Below are 22,725 nucleotides of genomic sequence, written 5' to 3'. Positions count from 1 at the left end.
GAGTGAAAGGACAATACAAACTCTAGAAGACATGCTCCGAGCATGTGTAATTGACTTTGGTGGTAATTGGGATAGCCATTTGCCATTAATTGAATTCTCCTATAACAATAGTTATCATTCAAGCATCGAAGCTGCACCATTTGAAGCACTGTACGGACGCAAGTGCAGAACCCCAGTATGTTGGGCAGAAATCAGAGAAAGTCAATTATCAGGTCCTGAAATAGTACAAGAAACTACTGATAAGATAACTCAGATTAAGGAAATATTGAAAACGGCTCGAGATCGTCAAAAGAGCTATGCAGACAATCGTCGTAAGCCTTTAGAATTTCAAGTAGGAGATAAAGTACTTTTAAAAGTTTCTCCTTGGAAAGGAGTAGTACGATTCGGAAAGAAAGGAAAGCTAAGTCCAAGGTACGTTGGACCATTCCCAGTGATTCAACGAATCAGACCAGTTGCTTATCATTTACAACTACCAGAAGAATTGGCTGGAATACATGATGTATTTCATGTATCCAATCTCAAGAAATGTTTAGCAGATGAATCCCTGGTAGTACCTCTTCAAGATGTAGAGGTGAACGAAAAGTTGAAGTTTATAGAGAAACCACTACAGATCGAAGATAGAAAAGTCAAGTTTCTCAAACACAAACGACTGGTGTTGGTCAAAGTCAAATGGAATTCAAGAAGAGGACCAGAATACACTTGGGAACTGGAATCGGAAATGAAGCGAAAGTACCCTCATCTATTCCAGTAAATCTCGAGGACGAGATTTTTCTTAAGGTGGGGAGGATGTAACAACTGTCACTAAAATCCATAATTAGGATGGTAATTAGCTATTAAGGAAACCCTAATTAAGAAATCCAAGTAATTCTGCACTAACCCTAAAATTTCCAGAACAATCAGAATCAGAAACAGGGCCCCTAAAACTCAGGGGGGGATAAACCCTAGCCAACGATTATCTTCATAACTAATTGTAAAAATCGAATTTTATAAATCTGTCAACACAGCAAGCCTAGTTACACACGTAGCTACCCTATGAACACAGGTTACCACTCGCGTAGCGCGACGCCTATAGGGGGTACCCCTCGCGCTACGCGACGGTGTCAAATTTCATGTATAAATAGAGGAGTCTGGGACTTGAAATTTGGCACTTGAACGACGGAAAAACTCGCTGTATACGCTGAGTTATAACAGAATTCGTTCATAACACACACAATTATCGAAACGCTGCCGCAATCAGGGTAATAACTCGATCGCTATTACGATTCAACGTCCGATCGATTATAACTATCCAACGATAGTCTGGGTGCTGCTCAATTGAGCTTGTACTTTGATTATTCGTCGTGATTTCGACTTGAATATTAGAGTGATGTTCGAATTCGGACTATGCTCTGTTAATCGTTGTGAATCCGATTGAATTATCGAGTATTGCACTGATTAATCGTTGTGAAGGTTTAATCTCGTGAATTGACGTAATTACTGTATTAGTTACTAACCTGTGTGTGTGCATTGTGTTAAATTAGGTTTAAGCAAGGCTAATCAGTAGGCTTATATCTATTGCTCGTTAATCTGCAATGTGAGTCATTCTTCTTTTTAAATTGTTTTCTCACCGTTTGTGAGTAAGTATTACAATACCTCAAATTATTTTCAAGGTTATAATTACAGGGATTAAGTCTTTGTAATCACCAAATTACAGCTGGTATGTGGGGTATTGTGCACATTACTGTTATTATCACTCTATGTGAGTGAATATTACTCTATGTGAGTTATTATTACTCTGTGTGAGTACACCGTCACTATTAGGGCAACGAGACCCAATAGTGGTATGACCACAGTCACAGAAATGAATCGAGTGACAAATACCCATTCTTGATAATTGGTTGATAGAAACATTGTAATCGCTGTTAATACTGTAAATTATAACTAACGGGTCGTTTTAGAAAACAGAATGATTCACTCAGTATTTCCCCGCTGACAAAACCTTTTTCAAACATGTTTCAGGTGATCTGTGTGATCCAGGAAAAGTGCAGTAAAGCACTATCAAGCTCAGAGAAGTGGCTCAGTGTAAATAAACCAATAAAACGTGTTTTGGAAAATAAAGATTTCTGTGTGAAATCAACTTATTGTACATTATGGGATTTATCCCTTAGACTTTGTATAATATATTAAACGAGCATTTTACGGATAAAAGATCCTGTTATAAAAAGACTTCCGCTGCCGCATAAATTAAATACCACGGGAACTGCCTCGCAGGCCCCGACTCCGTCCAGGGTGGGTCGGGGAGCCGTGACATACAGCAACAGGATAAGACCAATGAAAGGATTCTCAAAGAAATCGGAGATCTCAAGAAACAAAAGAAAACGGCAGAGGATCATTCCCCACTGGTGCCCAGATCCTTGAATTTTGATACTCCGGTGATTACTTCTCAGCCATCGGTGGTTCCAGATGTTCAATATGTGGGTGGACCAAAGGGAGTGCACTACGGATCAACAACAGTGACTCAGGCATCAGGTTCATATTTCCAGCCAACAGGATCCTATCCTCAGCATATGGGATCCTTCATGAGTTCCGGAGGGTACTCAGGAGCGCAGCAGGTTCAAGGATCCTCCTTTGTTCCAGGATCATCCCAGGTTCAAGGATCCTCCTTTGTTCCAGGATCATCCCAGGTTCAAGGATCCTCCTTTGTTCCAGGATCATTCCAGGTTCAAGGATCCTCCTTTGTTCCAGGATCATCCCAGGTTCAAGGATCCTCCTTTGTTCCAGGATCATCCCAGGTTCAAGGATCCTCCTTTGTTCCAGGATCATCCTAGGTTCAAGGATCTTCCTTTGTTCCAGGATCATCCCAGTTTCAAGGATCCTTCCAGATGCCAGGATCCTTAAGGAGTTTGCAAACAGGAAGTTCAGATGTCCATCAGGGAGATTTTATTCCGATGCAGACCATTGCTTCTACTGGTCCTTCGGTCATTCCAGAGTCTCAACAATATGGGTTCACATCCGGTGTTCCTAATTTGAACCAGGTGGGAGGTAACACTCTTAATAATTCTCTTACCACTAACCATGGATTCATGCAGGATACAGGTATCAACCATGCCATGGCCAGAGAGTTGCAAAAGTTGAAGGATATGATATCAAGTGTTCCAGGAGTGGTCAAACCTATCCCAGAGATTGCAGATGGAAGCCATAAGATATCTCGTTTTGCACCACCAATTTGTGATGATGAGATACCCAAAAGGTTCCATGTGCCAACCATGAAGTTGTATGATGGTTCGACGGATCCTGAAGAGCACATAACACAATACAGGGAAAGGATGGAGATCAATCCAATCCCAGAAAGGTTAAAGGAAGCATGCCTGTGCAAGGGATTCGGATCCACTCTTACTGGATCAGCTCTCAAATGGCTGCTAAGTCTTTCCCCTACTCTATTACCTCATTTGCTAATCTAGTTAACCTATTTAATAATCAGTTTTCTTGTAGTAGAAAATTTGAACGATTAACTAGTGATCTATATAGGATAACCCAGGGTCATAATGAATCATTAAGGGATTACATTAACAAGTTTAGTAAAGAATCCTTAGACATTCCCAACCTGGATATAGCCACGGCTGTTGAGGCCTTCAAAATGGGATTGCTTAGGGATTCATTGTTCTATGGTGATCTTGTTATGACACCATGCAGGAACCTAGATGAGGTAAGAACCCGGGCACTCAGGTTCATCCGGCTAGAGGATGATAAGAGGATCCAGGAGAGATTAGCAGGATCCTCAAAACAAGAGAAGCAAGGATCCTCGTTCAAGAACAACAAGTTCATATCCTATAACAGATCTGATAACCAGAATGTGCATGCTGTTGATCAGGAAGAGGATGATGAGGATTATCCTCCAATTTCTGAATATTGTTTTTCTGTTGATAACAATGTACTAATCCTTGCGATGCAGAATCTAGGTGACAAAGCTAGATGGCCCAGGAAAAATGGCAGACCAGCTGCAACCAAAGATAAATCAAAGTGGTGTGCATACCATGAAGATTTTGGGCATCTCACAGAAGAATGCATTGCACTAAGAAAGGAAATTGGATACTTGTTGAGCAAGGGGCATCTGAAAGAATTGTTGGGTAGAAAAAAGTGAAGGACTCAGGATCCTGAAAGGATCCCTGAGAAAGCTCCGGCACCTCCAGCAGATGCACAAGTAATAAACTTTATTTCTGGAGGATCAGACATTTGTGGCACATCCTTCTCAGCAGCTAAAAGGCATGCAAAGGAAACCAAAATGGATAGTGGAGAAAGACCCATTCGAACATTAAGTGTCTCCGAAGGAAAAGTTATAACCTTTGATGAGCATGATCGTGTTGATATCCAGGATCCTCATCACGATGGTTTAGTTATTACTCTTTTCATTTCTAACCATTTTGTCCGCAGGATCCTTATAGACGGAGGAAGCTCAGTGAACATTATCCAGCTTGATGTTCTAAAGAAGATGGGTATCCCCGAATCAGATATCATACCAAGATCCTCCGTGCTTGTGGGATTTAGTGGCGAAACTAAGAATACCCTGGGGGACATTAAACTCCCAATATACATCGAAGGCCTACGTTCTTATCAAAAATTTTGTGTTATTGACTGTTTATCTTGTTGTAATGTTATCCTTGGCAGGCCCTGGATACACGATATGAAGGCAGTCCCATCTACCTACCATCAATGTGTGAAGCTCCCTAGTCCTTGGGGAATAGTCAAGATTGATAGTGATCAGCAGGAGGCTAAGAACTGCTACACTTCATCGATGAAACCAGCCGCGAAGTCAAGGGAGCAATAGCAATCAAAGTATCCTCCAAGGGATGTCTTGGAGGCAAGAGAGCAGGATGTGGTAGAAATCCTCATGGATCCTGATGATCCTGAATCCAAAATCTATATCGGATCAGGGATCCTTGGCAAAATGAAAGAAGACCTCGTATCCTTCCTCAAAAGGAGGAAAACTACCTTTGCATGGAAGCATGAGGATATGACGGGTATATCTAAGGATATTATCACTCATAAACTTGGCATTGACAGGTCGTTCAAACCAATCCATCAAAAAAGGAGGAAGTTTGCACCGGAAAGAAATGCCATTATCCCGGAAGAGGTAGAGAAATTGCTCCGGGCAGGTATGATTAGAGAGGTCAAGTATCCAAGATGGTTGGCCAATGTGGTTGTTGTTCAAAAGAAAAATGGAAAGTGGAGGGTATGTGTCGATTTCACAGATTTAAATAAGGCATGTCCCAAGGATCCTTTCCCATTACCCCACATTGACTCCATGGTGGATGCAACGGCGGGTCATGAACTGTTGACTTTTATGGATGCTTCATCTGGATTTCAACAAATTCAGGTGGAACCATCTGATCAAGAGGATACGGCCTTTATGACTCCAACCGGTATATATTGTTATATTGCTATGCCGTTTGGATTAAGGAATGCAGGTGCAACATATCAAAGGCTGGTGAATATGATGTTCAAGAATCATATTGGACAAACTATGGAGGTTTACATAGATGATATGGTGGTAAAATCCGTAAAAGCTGAGGATCACCTAAGGGACTTGGAGGAAGCATTCGATATCCTTGACAAATATAACATGAAACTTAATCCTTCAAAGTGTCACTTTGGTGTTAAAGCAGGTAAATTCTTAGGATACATGGTGACCAAGAGAGGCATTGAAGCTAGCCCGGAACAAATCAAAGCCTTAGTGAATATCAAATCTCCTGCCAATGCTAAGGATGTCCAGAGGCTAACAGGCAGGATAGCAGCTTTGAACAGATTTATATCCAAATCCTCAGAGAAGTGCAAAGAATTCTATGATATCCTAAGGAAGAACAAGAAATTTGAGTGGACTGAGAAGCATGAAAATGCCTTAAGAGCTCTCAAAGATTACCTATCCTCAGCCCCGGCCTTGATGAAACCAGAAAAAGGCGATGTGCTATCCTTGTATCTTGCAGTATCCTCAAAAGCAGTAAGTGCAGTCCTTGTTAAGGATCATGAAGGTACACAACATCCTGTCTATTATGTAAGTAAGAGTTTACTTGATGCCGAATCCAGGTATTCACACCTTGAAAAGCTTATTCTTGCATTAATCATGGCATCTACTAAGTTGAGACATTATTTTGAAACTCATGTCATTGTTGTTAAAACTGATTTTCCAATTAAGAATGTCCTCAGGAAACTAGAGATGTCAGGAAGGATGGCTAAGTGGGCAGTGAAGCTTAGTGCCTATGATATAAGATATGAGCCTAGGACAGCCATCAAATCCCAAGCATTGGCTGACTTTGTGGCTGATTTCAGTAGTGATTTACAAAAAGAAGCCGAGTTAGAAGTCCAACAGCTAGAGGAGACCAAGGATCCTTGGATACTCTATACTGATGGATCCTCAAATGTCAAAGGCACAGGGCTTGGAATACTACTAAAATCGCCACAGGGGGACATAATACCCCACTCTATAGCTTGTGAGTTTCAAACCACTAATAATGAGGCTGAGTATGAAGCCTTGATTGCTGGTTTGCAAATTGCTAAGCATATGGGGATCTGGTATCTTGAGGTACATGTAGATTCAGTATTAATTACAAATCACTTTAATGGATCCTATGCTGTTAAAGGTGAAAAGCTAACCAAATATTTAGAGATATTCAAAGAATTGGCACTCTCTTTTGTTTCCTTTAGTTTGACACAGGTACCAAGGGAAGAAAATACAGAAGCTGATGCATTGGCTAACTTAGGATCATCTATGAAGATCCCGGAGGATATAAGTATCCCCATTATCCATGTCTTGGCTCCTGCCATCGAGGATCATGTGGCCATGGAAATAGGGGAGGATTCTGCAATTATCCCTAGTGAGGATACTCAATCTCATTCAGGATCAGGATCATGGATCTCACCAATCATGAGATACTTACAACACGGAGAGATTCCTACAGGAGAAAACCCTAGGGCATTCAAAACTAAGGTATCTCAATTCACAATCTTAAATAATATGTTGTATAAGCGATCTCTTGCAGGACCATACTTAAGATGCATTGAGGATCTTGAGATCCAAGAAGTTTTAAAAGACTTCCATGAAGGAGATTGTGGAAACCACACTGGGGGCAGGACATTGTTCTCAAGGATCCTGAGGACAGGATACTACTGGCCAACTATGAAAAGAGATGCTGTGGAATATGCTAAAAAGTGTGATCCTTGTCAGAGACACAACAATATCCTTCATCAGCCGGCTGAATTCTTACATCCTATATCCTCCTCTTGGCCATTTATGAGATGGGGCATGGATATAGTTGGTAAGCTCCCTAAGGCACCTGGTGGAAAAGTGTTCATGCTAGCTATGACTGATTACTTCTCCAAGTGGATAGAGGCTGAAGCTTTTGCCCAAGTCAGAGAAAAGGAAGTTATATCCTTCATTAAAAGAAATATTATAACTAGATTTGGTATTCCTTCTGAAATTATATGTGATAATGGTTCCCAATTTATTGGGGGCAGAACTACTAACTTTTGTGACAGCTGGGGGATTAAGATGATAACATCAACACCAGTCCACCCACAAGCTAATGGTCAAGCAGAATCATCCAACAAGATCATCATCAACGATTTGAAGAAGAAGCTTGGATCCCAGAAGGGAAAAGGGCAGAAGAACTACCTTATGTGCTTTGGGCTGATAGGACGACCCCCAAGAATGCTACAGGCCAGACTCCATTCTCTTTGGTATTTGGAAAATTGGCACCAACAAGGAAAGCATTTCAGAATACCACCAATCCTGCTGATGGAAAATTGGCACCAAAGTGGGAAGGTCCTTATTTGATTGAAGCTGAAGCAGGAAAGGGGGCATATAGATTGCTAACCATGGAAGGTGATTTGCTACCAAGAGCTTGGAATGCTGTCCACTTGAAGAAATATTTCATGTGAGCAGGATCCTCATGGCACAGATGATCCTTACATTAGGGGTATCCTTGAAGGATCCTTAAAGCATCAATGATCCTTACTTTGGTAATGTCCTAATCTTGAACTATTTCATTTCCTTATTTTCTCATATAAGGATAAGGATCATGTGTCCTTTATCCATCTCTCACGTGATTTTAAGTTTTGAAAGCTCGGGTATCCTTAGCGAAATATTGGTTATCTGCAGAAGCAATCCGTTCCTTGGGTTTAACCCAGTTCCGCCTGTAGCGCATGATGATCCTGGTATAGTTCAAGGCAGTGGGACCAGTACTCGCTTTAGGGGCTGATAATTCCATTGTACTGACTATACCTAGGATCCTACGTATAATGGTAGACGTACCATACATCCGTTCCTAAGGTTTCTAACGTTTTCACGTTAGCTAAGGTTTTGGCATTGTCATGTCACTAAGTTTGGATAGTCGCCAGTTAGGGCCATACTCCAGTTTACATACGATCCTTGGGCTTGTCCCCAGTTATCCTTGGGCTTGTCCCCAGTTGCTAACCTTTATCTTATATTGGCTTAGTCCCAAGTTATGCTCTATTTCAGCTCCTTGAAGTTAAACAACTAGGGATCCTTGATCTTTACTTCTCTCTAAGGTATATCTTATAGTTATCCTGATTATGGTTAGGATCCTAACTTGGATCCTCAGGTATGATCCTTAACTATTTCCATTCTATTCATTGATTATTTGAATAACCCTTGTAATTTGACAACTAAGCTTGTGATCCTTAAAATATATTACTTTTTGGGATTTTTCAAATATAGGATATTTGATCTTGGATCCTAAATAATTTCATTCTGACTTATTCAAAGTTACTTATTTAAACAAGTGTACATCAAAACAATTGAGAATTAAAGAGACAAAAAGGATAACAACACAAGATAAGCCACAAAAGATTAAGGTTTTATTTATTAACAAAAGATTAACCCTCAAAAGGTTGTCAAAATTACCTACCCCGAGCATCTACCAGCAATACGTGGCCCGTCCGCTGGGGTAGGTAAAGGGTGTCCATGATAATAAGTTCTAAGTAGTGCAGGAATATAAAGACGGCAGGATCACAATGGCTTCATCCCCCAAACAGAGGATCCCTCCACCATTTGCAATCCTGCCTATTGTCTGAAGGATCCTAGATCCTTAATCCTAAAAACTATTGTTCAGTACAAACCATCAAATTGTTCAACAAAATAACCATCAAACTAAAAAAATTGGGCTCCGGCTATGTCTAGAAATTTCCATCATCGCCCAATCATGCAGCCTAAACCTTCGCTGCATCACCACCTCCAGCTCCACTTGCTTCACCACCTTGATCCTTGCCACTGCCTCCAGCCTCAATCGTCAGGATCTCTTCAGCCTCCTCTTCATCATCCAGTTCAGCCAGCCTTGCCTTCCAGCCTTCCACATCCCAGCTGCTCCTGTCAAAGTCAGGATCCTGAGCTTCCAAGGCCAATTGCAGCTTGGTCTTATACATTGCTATGGCGGCAGAGACTTTGGCATCCTCGGTGATCTCATGCTTCTCATAGTCAAAGTTGATCAACACCTTAGCCATCTCGTTCTTGGCATTCTGGAGATCCTTCTGAAGGTCGGCAATCTTGAGATCCTTTAGCAGAGCAACCTGTTGAAGATTAGCAATTTTCCTATCCTGATCCTCCACGTGGCCAACGTAATCCTCAATCTCAGCAAGTTTCTGCAAAGAGGATAAAGGATAATTCAGGACCAGGTGATCCTCAAACAAGCAGGATATACAAGCAGGGACAGTGATCCTTACCTCACTGAAGTACTCGAGGAATTGGTGGCGGATCAGAGACAGACCTTGCAGATCCTCAGCTTCGGAGGCTTTTCTCTTCTTGACTCCCTTTCCTTTGAGGGGTGCCTTAGGGATTGAAGCTGTCGGGCTGGTAGGAGCCTTTCTCTTGGAGGATCTGACGGTGGTGAGATCCGTGACACTGAACTTTGAAGCAGACTTGGTGGATTTTCCAGCACCTACACAACCAAAACAAGATAAGTATCTTTACTTCACTTATATTTCACTATTTATTTGAATTTTTAAACAAAGATACTGTTAGGGCTGGATTTTTATGACTTATGATCCTTACATGTGATCCTAACCAGTGATCCTTGTTTCTTTGGCAGATAGTGATCCTCAGAAGAGTTCCGGGATCAGGATCACGGACCATCCTAGGGATCCTCATACTAACGATTGTTCTCTTTGGATTTAATGTTGTCTTGCAGGAATTTCGAGTAGGATCCCCTCTTAACAACGTAAACAAGGAACCTGTCACGCTACTTTGGCATATGCATAATCAAAGATGGACGTTGTGGACAATATGGAAACTCAGCACAATTTAAGGGCGATAATTTAGGCTAAATTTACTTCTATTCTCGAAGGGGTAACGAGCTAATAGTTAGGTTATTTACCTAAAATACGACCACACACACTTGTATAAGTAGCACTCTTCAACATTCGGAAGACACAACACATTTCTCACAAGCTTTGACACACGATACTATAGTGATCCTTGTACTTAGCTCGTTACCATCCGAAGTTGTAAAAATATTGTTTGTTATATTGAAGCTTGGTGATCGGTAGTTGCCATCACCCGAGGTTTTTTATGTCGGAGATCATTCATTGATCAAGGGCTTTTTCCTCGTATAAATCCTTGTGTCACTCGCGTACTTTACATCAAAGTGATCCTTTACTTTGTTCAACATACCAAGCATCATTCCCCGTTTACATAAGAGTTTGGTTACATTATCCTTGTGTGATTTTTGACCAAAACAGTTTGGCGCCCACCGTGGGGCAATTGGTGCTTCATTCATAAGAAAGTTTTTTTGTTGGTGATCATTCCGGAAGTGTTGCATGGCTTCATCATTGAAGAATACTTCCACAGCGATGTCTGCAGTCAATTCATCTAATGGCATTCCACCTTTGCCTCCACCACCAGCTGGATCTTAGAAAAATGCTGAGAAGAGACCAACTCTTATCTTCTCTAAACCTTCATCTTCTGTTCTAACTTCTTCTGCTCCCAGTACTAGTGATATATTTACTTTGATTTTGCAGATGAGGGATCGTATGCAGCAGCAGGATGAAACTAATGACAGGATCCTCAGAGAAATCGGAGATCTCAAAAGACAAAAGAAAACGGCAGAGGATCATTCCCCACTGATGCCCAAATCTTTGAATTTTGATACTCCGATGGTTACTTCACAGCCATCAAAGGCCCCAGGCGTTCAACATATGGGTGGATCAAGAGGAGTACATTTCGGCCCAGCAGCAATGTCTCAGGCATCAGGATCATATTTCCAACCGGCAGGATCCTATACTCAGCATATGGGATCCTTCATGAACTCAGGATCCTCCTTCGTTCCAGGATTATCCCAGGATCAAGGATCCTCCTTCGTTCCAGGATTATCCCAGGATCAAGGATCCTCCTTCGTTCCAGGATTATCCCAGGTTCAAGGATTCTCCTTAGTTCCAGGATTATCCCAGGTTCAAGGATCCTCCTTAGTTCCAGGATCATCCCAGATATCGGGATCCTTCCAAATGCCAGGATCCCTAAAGAGTTTGCAAACAGGAAGTCTAGATGTCCATCAAGGAGATTTTATTCCAATGCAGACCATTGCTTCCACTGGTCCCTCCATCATCCCAGAATCCCAGCAACATGGATTCACATCCAATGTTCCTAACTTGAACCCAATGGGAGGTAACACTTTAAATAATTTTCTTACCACTAACCATGGATTCGTGCAGGATACAGGTATCAACATGCTATGGCCAGAGAACTGCAGAAACTGAAGGATATGATCTCAAGTGTCCCAGGGGTAGTTAAACCTATCCCGGAGATTGCAGATGGAAGCCATAAGGTATCTCGTTTTGCACCACCAATTTGTGATGCTGAGATACCCAAAAGGTTCCATATCCCTACTATGAAGCTGTATGATGGTACAACGGATCCTGAGGAACACGTAGCACAATACAGGGAGAGGATGGAGATCAATCCAATTCCAGAAAAGTTAAAGGAAGCATGCCTATGCAAGGGATTTGGATCCACTCTTACTGGATCAGCTCTTAAATGGCTGCTAAGTCTTCCCCCTTACTCTATTACTTCGTTTGCTAGTTTAGTGAATTTATTCAATAATCAATTCTCTTGTAGTAGAAAATTTGAAAGATTGACTAGTGATTTATATAGGATAACCCAGGGTCATAATGAATCATTAAGGGATTATATAACCAAATTTAGTAAAGAATCCTTGGACATTCCTAACTTGGATGTGGCCACAACTGTTGAGGCCTTCAAGATGAGATTGCTTAAGGATTCATTGTTCTATGATGATCTTGTTATGACACCATGCAGGAACCTAGACGAAGTAAGAACTCGGGCACTCAGGTTCATCCGGCTAGAGGATGACAAGAGGATCCAGGAGAGACTAGTAGGATCCTCAAAACAAGAAAAGCAGGGATCCTCTTTCAAAAGCAACAAATTCAAATCCTATAACAGAACTGCCAATCAGAATGTGCATGCTGTAGACCAAGAAGAGGATGATGAAGATTATCCTCCAATTTCTGAATACTGTTTTTCCGTTGATAATCATGAACTAATCCTTGCAATGCAGAATCTAGGAGAAAAGGCCAGATGGCCCAGAAAAAATGACAAAACAGCCGCAACCAAAGACAAATCAAAGTGGTGTGCATACCACGAGGATTTTGGGCATTTAACCGAAGAATGCATCGCATTAAGAAAGGAAATTGGATATCTGCTAAGCAAGGGACATTTAAAAGAGTTGTTGGGAAGAAAAAAGCAAAGGACTCAGGATCCTGAAAGGATCCCTGAAAAAGCTCCAGCCCCTCCGGCAAATGCACAAGTGATCAACTTTATTTCTGGAGGATCAGACATCTGTGGTACATCCTTCTTAGCAGCTAAAAGGCATGCAAAGGAAGCTAAAATGGATAACGGAGACAGGCCTATTCGAACAACAAGTGTCTCGGAAGGAAAAGTGATAACCTTTGATGAGGATGATCGAATTAACATTCAGGATCCTCATCATGATAGTTTAGTTATTACTCTTTTTATTTCTAACCATTTTGTCCTCAGGATCCTTATTGACGGAGGAAGCTCAGTAAACATTATCCAGCTTGATGTTCTGAAGAAAATGGGTATCCCTGAATCAGATATCACACCAAGATCCTCCGTGCTTGTAGGATTTAGTGGCGAAACTAAGAAAACCCTGGGGGACATCAAACTCCCAATTTATGTGGAAGGATTACATAATTATCAAAAATTTTGTGTTATTGACTGTTTGTCTTGTTGTAATGTTATCCTTGGCAGGCCCTAGATACACGATATGAAGGCAGTCCCATCCACCTACCATCAATGTGTGAAGCTCCCTAGCCCATGGGGAATAATCAAGATTGACAGTGATCAGCAGGAGGCTAAGGATTGTTACACCTCGTCAATGAAACCAGCCTCGAAGCCAAGGGAGCAATAGCAATTACAGTATCCTCCAAGAAATGTCTTGGAGGCGAGAGAACAGGATGTGGACGAAATCCTTTTAGATCCTAATGATCCTGAGTCAAAAATAAATATCGGATCAGGGATCCTTGGCAAGATGAAAGAAGACATAGTATCCTTCCTCAAAAGAAGAAAGTCTACCTTTGAATGGAAACATGAGGATATGACAGGTATATCTAAGGATATTATCACTCATAAACTTGGCATTGACAGGTCAATCAAACCAATCCATCAAAAAAGGAGGAAGTTTGCACCGGAAAGAAATGCCATTATCCAGGAAGAAGTAGAAAGATTACTTCGAGCAGGTATGATTAGAGAGGTAAAGTATCCAAAATGGCTAGCCAATGTGGTTGTTGTTCAAAAGAAAAACGGAAAGTGGAGGGTATGTGTCGATTTCACTGATTTGAATAAGGCATGTCCCAAGGATCCTTTCCCATTACCCCACATTGACTCCATGGTGGATGCAACGGCGGGGCATGAACTGTTAACCTTTATGGATACATCGTCTGGATTCCAGCAAATTCAGATGGAGCCTTTTCTGACCAAGAGGATACGGCTTTTATGACCCCAACCGGTTTATATTGTTATATTGCTATGCCGTTTGGATTAAGGAACGCAGGTGCAACATATCAAAGACTGGTAAACATGATGTTCAAAGATCAGATTGGACAAACTATGGAAGTATACATAGACGATATGGTAGTAAAGTCAAAGAAGGCTGAGGATCACCTAAGGGACTTGGAGGAAGCATTTGATATCCTTGATAATTATAACATGAAGCTTAATCCTTCAAAATGTCACTTCGGTGTTAAAGCAGGCAAATTCTTAGGATATATGGTAACTCAGAGGGGCATTGAAGCAAGCCCGGAACAAATCAAAGCATTGATGAATATCAAATCCCCTGCCAACGCTAAGGATGTGCAAAGGCTAACAGGCAGGATAGCAGCTCTAAACAGATTCATATCCAAATCCTCAGAAAGGTGTAAGGAATTCTATGACATCCTAAGAAAGAACAAGAAATTTGAGTGGACTGAAACGCATGAGAATGCTTTACAAGCCCTCAAAGAATACATGTCCTCGGCTCCAGCGTTGATGAAACCAGAAAAAGGAGATGTGTTATCCTTATATCTGGCGATATCCTCAAAAGCAGTAAGTGCAGTCCTTGTTAAGGATCATGAAGGTACCCAATATCCTGTCTATTATGTAAGTAAGAGTTTACTTGATGCCGAATCCAGGTATTCACACCTTGAAAAACTTATTCTGGCACTGATTATGGCATCTACTAAACTAAGACATTATTTTGAAACCCATGTTATTGTTGTTAGAACTAATTTCCCAATTAAGAATGTCCTCAGGAAACCAGAGATGTCCGGAAGAATGGCTAAGTGGGCAGTAAAGCTTAGTGCCCATTGTTTTGGTCAAAAATCACACAAGGATAATGTAACCAAACTTTTTGTAAACGGGGTATGATGCTTGGTTAATTATGAAAGTAAAGGATCACTTCTGTGATAAAAGATGCAAAGACACAATGATTTATACGAGGAAAAAGCCCTTGATCAATGAATGATCTCCGGCATAAAAAACCTCGGGTGATGGCAACTACCGATCACCAACTTCAATATAACAAAAATATGATTACAACTTTGGATGATAATGAGCTGAGTACAAGGATCACTATTGCTTTTGGTGTCTAAGTGTGTGAGAGTTGCGTTGTATGTCGTGTGTCCTTCCGAATGAGGAAGAGTGGTATTTATACATGTGTAGGTGACCTATTTTAGATAGCTAAACTATTATTCAGCTCATTACCCCTTTAGAAATGAGATACAATCTAGCCTAAATAGCCGCCCATAAATCAAGCCTAGTTTCCATATCCTGTGCAACGTTTATCTTCAATTAAGCTCTTGCCATAATTGTGAGGACGCGTCCCTGTATCATGATACCTAGAGCGTATCCTGCTAGATGTTCCTGCAAAACAATATTGTATTAATGTGGAAGTAGCCGTTAGTATAAGGATCACTATAATGTCCCATGATCCTGATCCTGAAGTCCTCCTGAGGATCACTGTCTGCCAAAGGAACAAGGATCACTGGTTAGGATCACTTATAAGGATCACGTATAATAAAAATCCAGCCCTAACAATTGCCCCCAAAATATAAGGAGTTAATTGTAAATAGACGAGTTATATTTTGTTTCGATCTTATCTCTAACGGGCGACTCCAAGAAACTAGCCGTTATGCTCGGACTAGCCGTTGTGATCATTACGTCAGAGATGTGACAATCCCTGCAGATCATGATTATAAATAGGAGATAGGGTGAGGATCAGTTTGTATTTAAATTCGAGATACACTCCCTTTATATTCTACACCGAAGATCGATCAGGTACTCTCCTCTTCTCTTTTTCTTCTCTCTACTCTCTTTGCTCTGTTTTCCGTTTCTACTTTGTTTCTGTTCCAAACATGTTGCTCCGGAATTCTCCGCACAAGGATTCCAAGAAGGATAGTCCCTTAAAAAGCCTGGGGATTATCAAGGATTCTCCTACGGAGAGGTGTTGCTTTAGTGATGCTCACGTAGACAAAATTCGTCATTGCTTTCCGGCGAATGCCGTTTTTAAATCCTTTGATCCTACTGCTTTGAGCGACTTTGTCTCGGATGTCTGGGTAGCTTTTCCTGCTACCCCGTTTGCTATAGGGTACTCGTATCCTTTTCCAGACTTTACCCAGTCTTTCTTTTCCTTAACCGGCATCTCTTACATCCAAGCTATGCCGATGATCGGGAGGGTTCTTTATACCTTCGAGAGGATCATCGAGCAGGAAGGGATTGATCTGGGGATGGCGGAGTTAGCTGAGTTTTACGATCTCACCACCTTCGGTTCTCACCGGTATTTGTTGAAACGGAAAGCTGGGGAGGATCACCCAATCTTCAAAGTTACCAAGAATGATACAAACTGGAAACGTCGGTTTTTCTTTGTTAAGAGGGATTCCATCCCGGATGGGAAGGATCTGCCCAAGGAATGGGCCACTCATGGTAGGGTAGAGGATCCTCGAAGGATCACTATCAGTCCTGTCTCATATGATGAGGATCACTGATGTCTTTTTTCCTTTGTCTTTTATGCAGCTATTTCCATTGCTCATCTGAAATTAACCCCCGCTGCAAAAGAGAGAGTGTTAGCTTTTAAAAAGCTTGATCCTGAAGTTAGAAGCTTCCAAATCACTATCCAAGATTCTCAAGAGATATCCTCTGCATCTGCCACAATGTCAAGTAAGTATCCTTATAGGAAATGAGTTATATGTAAAGTTGTTCAATTAGTAAAGGAACTTATCTTGTTTTTTTTGATTATGTAGGTGCTGGAAAGTCTGCCAGGTCTGCTAAATTCGCCTCCAAATTTGGGATAAGTGATCTTGCCAATGTCACGTCTTCAAAGAAGAAGGCTCCTGTTGCCAGTCCTTCAGTATCAGCTCCTAAAGCACCTATCCGAGGCAAAGGGAAGAAGAGGAAGGCTACTGAAGATCTACAAGGATTTCCCCTCCTCCGTCAGCAATTCCTTGACTACGTGAATGAGGTAAGGATCACTGCCCCTGTTGGTTATCCGTCCCAAATATCCTGTTGGTATATCCTGTTGGTATATCCTGTTTCTTTGAGGATCATCTGATTCTGAACTTACCTTATTTCCCTTTTTGCAGAAACTTGCCGAGATCGAGACCTATCTTGGCCATGTTGAGGATCAAGAGAGCCAGATTGCCGACCTCCAGCAAATGGGTGTGTTAAAGGATCTCAAGATGGCAGATCTTGAGAAGGAGCTCCAGGCTACCAAAGACGAGGCTGCTCAAAGGCTGATTGAGATGGATAATGAGAAGCAGGAGATCACCCAAGACGCCAAGGTTTCCGCGGCAATTACTATGTACAAGATACAACTTCAAATGGCCGAGGAAGCTCAGGATCCCACCTTTGACAAGAGCTCGTGGGATGTTGAAGGTTGGAAGGCAAGGCTGGCGGATCTGGAGGACGAGGATGAGGCTGAGGACATCCCCATGCTGAAGGGTGGTGATGCTGACCAGGATCAGGGCGGAGAAGCAGGTGGTGATGGAGCAGCAAAGGTGTAGGCTGCATGATTGGGCGATGATGGATATTGTTGACTAGGCCGGAGCCCAATTTTTTAGGTTTGGTAGTGGTTTTTTGTGGTTGTTGATGTTTGAAACAATTATGGTCTGTAATCTCTGAACAATAGTTTCTTAGGATTAAGGATCCTGGATCCTTTGAACAATAGGTAGGATTTACAAAAGGTGGAGGGATCCTCTGTTTGGGGGATGAAGCCTTTGTGATCCAGCCGCTTTTTATTTCCTGCATAATGCTAAGACCGCATAGACAATGGACACCCTTTGCCAACCCATGTGGACGGGCCACGTTTTGCTGGTAGAAATGTGGGTTGGCAATTTTGACAACTTTTTGAAAGGGTTAATGATCCTTTTATTTAATAATATAACTTAACTTTTCTGGCTTATCTCGTGTTGTTATCCTTATCTTCTTGTTTCTCAGTTGTTTTTGTAGTATATTTTAAAGTAGCAAGAGTTGAAAATATGTTATCCAAACTTAGGATATGATCCTAGATCAAATATCCTGATATTGAAAGTTTTCAAAGTACTTTAGTTCAAGGATCATAGGTTTGGTTGTCAAAGTATAAGGGTCGGTTAGGATAATGAATATAATCAAAATAGTCAAGGATCATACCTGAGGACCCAAGTTAGGATCCTTACCTTCAATCAAGACAATCGTAGATAAGACTTTGATAGTTAATAAGGATTAAGGATCCTTATATGTTTAGACATCCAAAACCTGAAAAGTGAGATATAACTTGGGACTAAGCCAATGTAAAAGATAAATTAGTAACTGGGGACATGCCCAAAGGATAACTGGGGATGATCCCGGGGGATCACTGGGGACAAAACCCAAAGGATAACTGGGGACAAGCCCAAAGAATCGTATGTAAACTGGAGTATGGCCCTTTTCTGGCGACTATCCAAACTTAGTGACATGAAAATGTCAAAACCTTAGCTAACGTGAAAACGTTAGAAACCTTAGGAACGGATGTATGGTACGTCTACCATTATACGTAGGATCCTAAATATAGCCAGTACGATGAGGTTGTCAGCCCCGAAAGTGGGTACTGGTCCCAAAGACGTGAACTATATCAGGATCATCGTGCGCTGCTGGCGGAAACTGGGGATAATCCCAAGGATAACTGGGGTTGGACCCAAGGATCTGTGGTGCTTTTGGAGATCTTTGACGATTTGCTGAAGATACCTGAACTATCATAACTCAAATGGTTTGTGAGTAGAGGATGAAGGATACATGATCCTTATCCTTAGGCAAAAAGTAAGAAAATGCAATAGTTTTAGGATAAGCATATTACCAGAGTAAGGATCACCGATATCTCCGGGATCCTTCAAGGATACTTCAATGTAAGGATCACATGCAGGAAGGATCATGTTCACATGAAATATTTCTTTAAGTGAACAGCATTCTAGGCTCTTGGTAACAAGTTTCCTTCCATGGTTAGCAACCTATATGCCCCCTTTCCTGCTTCAGCTTCAATCAAGTAGGGACCTTCCCATTTTGGTGCTAGCTTCCCGTCAGCAGGATTGATAGTATTTTGAAATGCTTTTCTCAACACCATATCTCCGACTTGGAACTTCCTTATCCTGACATTTTTGTTGTAGGTACCAGCCATTCTTTGTTGGTAGCTTGCCATCCTTATTCTAGCTAGATCCCTGATTTCCTCAATAGTATCCAAATCCTGAGCTAGGATTGCAGCATTTTCTTCAGGATCACGAGCAATTGTTCTAGCAGTTGGGATCACCATCTCTGTTGGGATCACTGCTTCTGCCCCAAATACTAAAGAGAAAGGTGTTTGACCGGTGGCATTCTTGGGAGTTGTCCTATCAGCCCATAGCACATAAGGTAACTCCTCTGCCCATTTTCCTTACTTGGATCCTAGCTTCTTCTTCAGATTGTTGATGATGATCTTGTTGGATGATTCTGCTTGACCATTGGCTTGTGGATGAACTGGTGTTGATGTTATCATCTTGATTCCCCAACTGTCACAAAAGTTAGTGGTTCTGCTTCCAATGAATTGGGAGCCATTATCACATACAATTTCAGAGGGAATGCCAAATCTAGTTATAATGTTTCTTTTAATGAAGGATATGACTTCCTTTTCTCTGACTTGAGCGAAGGCTTCAGCTTCTATCCACTTGGAAAAATAGTCAGTCATGGCAAGCATAAATACTTTTCCACCAGGTGCTTTAGGGAGCTTGCCAACTATATCCATTCCCCATCTCATGAATGGCCAAGAGGATGGTATTGGGTGTAAAAATTCAGCTGGCTGATGGAGGATATTGCTATGCCTTTGGCAAGGATCACATTTCTTAGCATACTCTACAGCATCCCTTTTCATGGTTGGCCAGTAGTATCCTGTTCTAAGGATCCTTGAGAATAATGCCCTGCCCCCAGTGTGGTTTCCACAATCTCCTTCATGGAAGTCTCTCAACACTTCTTCAATTTCAGGATCCTCAATACATCTTAAATATGGTCCTGCAAGGGATCGTTTATATAGCACATTATTTAAGATTGTAAATTGAGATACCTTGATCCTGAAAGCTCTAGGATTTTCTCCCATTGGAATCTCTCCGTTTTGCAAGTATTTCATGATTGGTGGGATCCATGATCCTGAATAAGATTGAGCTTCTTCACTAGGGATTACTGCAGTATCCTCTTCTATCTCCATGGCCACTTGATTTTCAATAGCAGGAGCCAGGATATGGATGATAGGGATACTTATGTCTTCTGGAATTTTTAAGGATGATCCTAGGTTGGCCAATGCATCAGCTTCCGTGTTATCCTCCCTTGGTACCTGTGTTAAGCTAAAAGAAACAAAAGAGAGTGCCAATTCTTTGACTATCTCTAAATATTTGGTTAGTTTTTCACCTTTAACAGCATAGGATCCATTAAAGTGATTGGTGATCAATAATGAGTCTACATATACTTCGAGATATTTTACCCCCATATCCTTAGCAATCTGTAAGCCAGCAATTAAGGCTTCATATTCAGCCTCATTGTTAGTTGCTTGGAACTCACAGGCTATGGAGTGGGGTATTATGTCCCCCTGTGGCGATTTTAGTAGGATCCCTAGCCCTGTGCCTTTGATATTTGAGGATCCGTCAGTGTGTAGTATCCAAGGATCCTTGGTCTCATCCAGCTGCTGGACCTCCAATTCCGCTTCTTTTTGTAGATCACTACTGAAATCAGCCACAAAGTCAGCTAGTGCTTGAGATTTAATGGTTGTTCTTGGTTCATATCTTATATCATGGGCACTAAGCTTCACTGCCCACTTAGCCATTCTCCCTGACATCTCTGGTTTCCTGAGGACATTCTTAATTGGAAAATTAGTTTTAACAACAATAGTATGGGTTTCAAAATAATGCCTTAACTTAGTGGATGCCATGATTAATGCAAGAACAAGTTTTTCGAGGTGTGAGTACCTGGATTCGGCATCAAGTAAACTTTTACTTACATAGTAGATAGGATATTGTGTACCTTCATGATCCTTGACAAGGACTGCACTTACAGCGGTTGAGGATACCGCCAGGTATAAGGATAACACATCTCCTTTTTCCGGTTTTGCTAATGCTGGTGCTGAGGACATATATTCTTTAAGGGCTTGTAAAGCGTTCTCATGTTTCTCAGTCCATTCAAACTTCTTATTCTTCCTTAGGATATCGTAGAATTCTTTGCATTTTTCTGAGGATTTCGATATGAACCTGTTCAAAGCTGCTATCCTGCCTGTCAGTCTTTGAACATCCTTGGCGTTGGCAGGAGATTTGATATTTATTAATGCTTTGATTTGTTCCGGGCTTGCTTCAATGCCCCTCTGGGTTACCATGTATCCTAAGAACTTTCCTGCCTTAACACCAAAATGGCATTTCGAAGGATTAAGTTTCATGTTGTAACTATCAAGGATATCGAATGCTTCTTCTAGATCCCTTAGGTGATCCTCAGCTTTCTTTGACTTGACCACCATGTCATCTATGTACACTTCCATAGTTTTTCCAATTTGATCTTTGAACATCATATTCACCAGCCTTTGATATGTTGCACCTGCATTTCTTAGTCCAAAAGGCATGGCAATATAACAATATAAACCGGTTGGGGTCATAAAGGCTGTATCCTCTTGGTCAGATGGTTCCATCTGAATTTGTTGGAATCCAGATGATGCATCCATAAAGGTCAACAGTTCATGCCCCGCCGTTGCATCCACCATGGAGTCAATGTGGGGTAATGGGAAAGGATCCTTGGGACATGCCTTATTCAGATCAGTGAAATCGACACATACCCTCCACTTTCCATTTTTCTTTTGGACAACAACCACATTGGCTAACCATTTTGGATACTTTACCTCTCTGATCATACCTGCTCGGAGTAGTCTCTCTACTTCTTCTTGGATAATGGCATTCCTTTCTGGTGCAAACTTCCTCCTTTTTTGATGGATTGGTTTGATAGACCTGTCAATGCCAAGTTTGTGAGTAATAATATCCTTAGATATACCTGTCATATCTTCATGTTTCCAAGCAAAGGTAGATTTTCTTCTTTTGAGGAAGGATATCATGTCTTCTTTCATCTTCCCAAGGATCCCTGATCCGATATAGATTTTTGATTCAGGATCACTAGGATCCAGGAGGATTTCATCCACATCTTGTTCCCTTGCCTCCAAGACATTCCTTGGAGGATACTGTAATTGCTATTGCTCCCTTGGCTTCGAGGTTGGCTTCATAGATGAGGTATAACAATCCTTAGCCTCCTGCTGATCACTATCGATCTTGATTATTCCCCATGGGCTAGGGAGCTTCACACATTGATGGTAGGTAGATGGGACTGCTTCCATATCATGTATCCAAGGCCTGCCAAGGATAACGTTGCAACAAGATAAACAGTCAATAACACAGAATTTTTTGGTAATTATGTAATCCTTCCACGTAGATTGGGAGTTTGATGTCCCCCAGAGTTTTCTTCATTTCCCCACTGAATCCTACAAGCACGGAGGATCTCGGTGTGATGTCTGATTCTGGGATTCCCATCTTCTTCAGGACATCAAGCTGGATAATGTTCACTGAGCTCCCTCCATCAATGAGGATCCTGCGGACAAAATGATTAGAGATAAAGAGAGTGATAACTAAACTATCATGGTGAGGATCCTGAATGTTAATGCGATCATCCTCATC

This window comes from Helianthus annuus, chromosome 10 (assembly GCF_002127325.2).
Source record: "Helianthus annuus cultivar XRQ/B chromosome 10, HanXRQr2.0-SUNRISE, whole genome shotgun sequence".
Classification (NCBI taxonomy): Eukaryota; Viridiplantae; Streptophyta; class Magnoliopsida; order Asterales; family Asteraceae; genus Helianthus; species Helianthus annuus.
The sequence above is the reverse complement of the archived record's forward strand: the minus strand, read 5'-3'. Positions refer to the sequence as shown.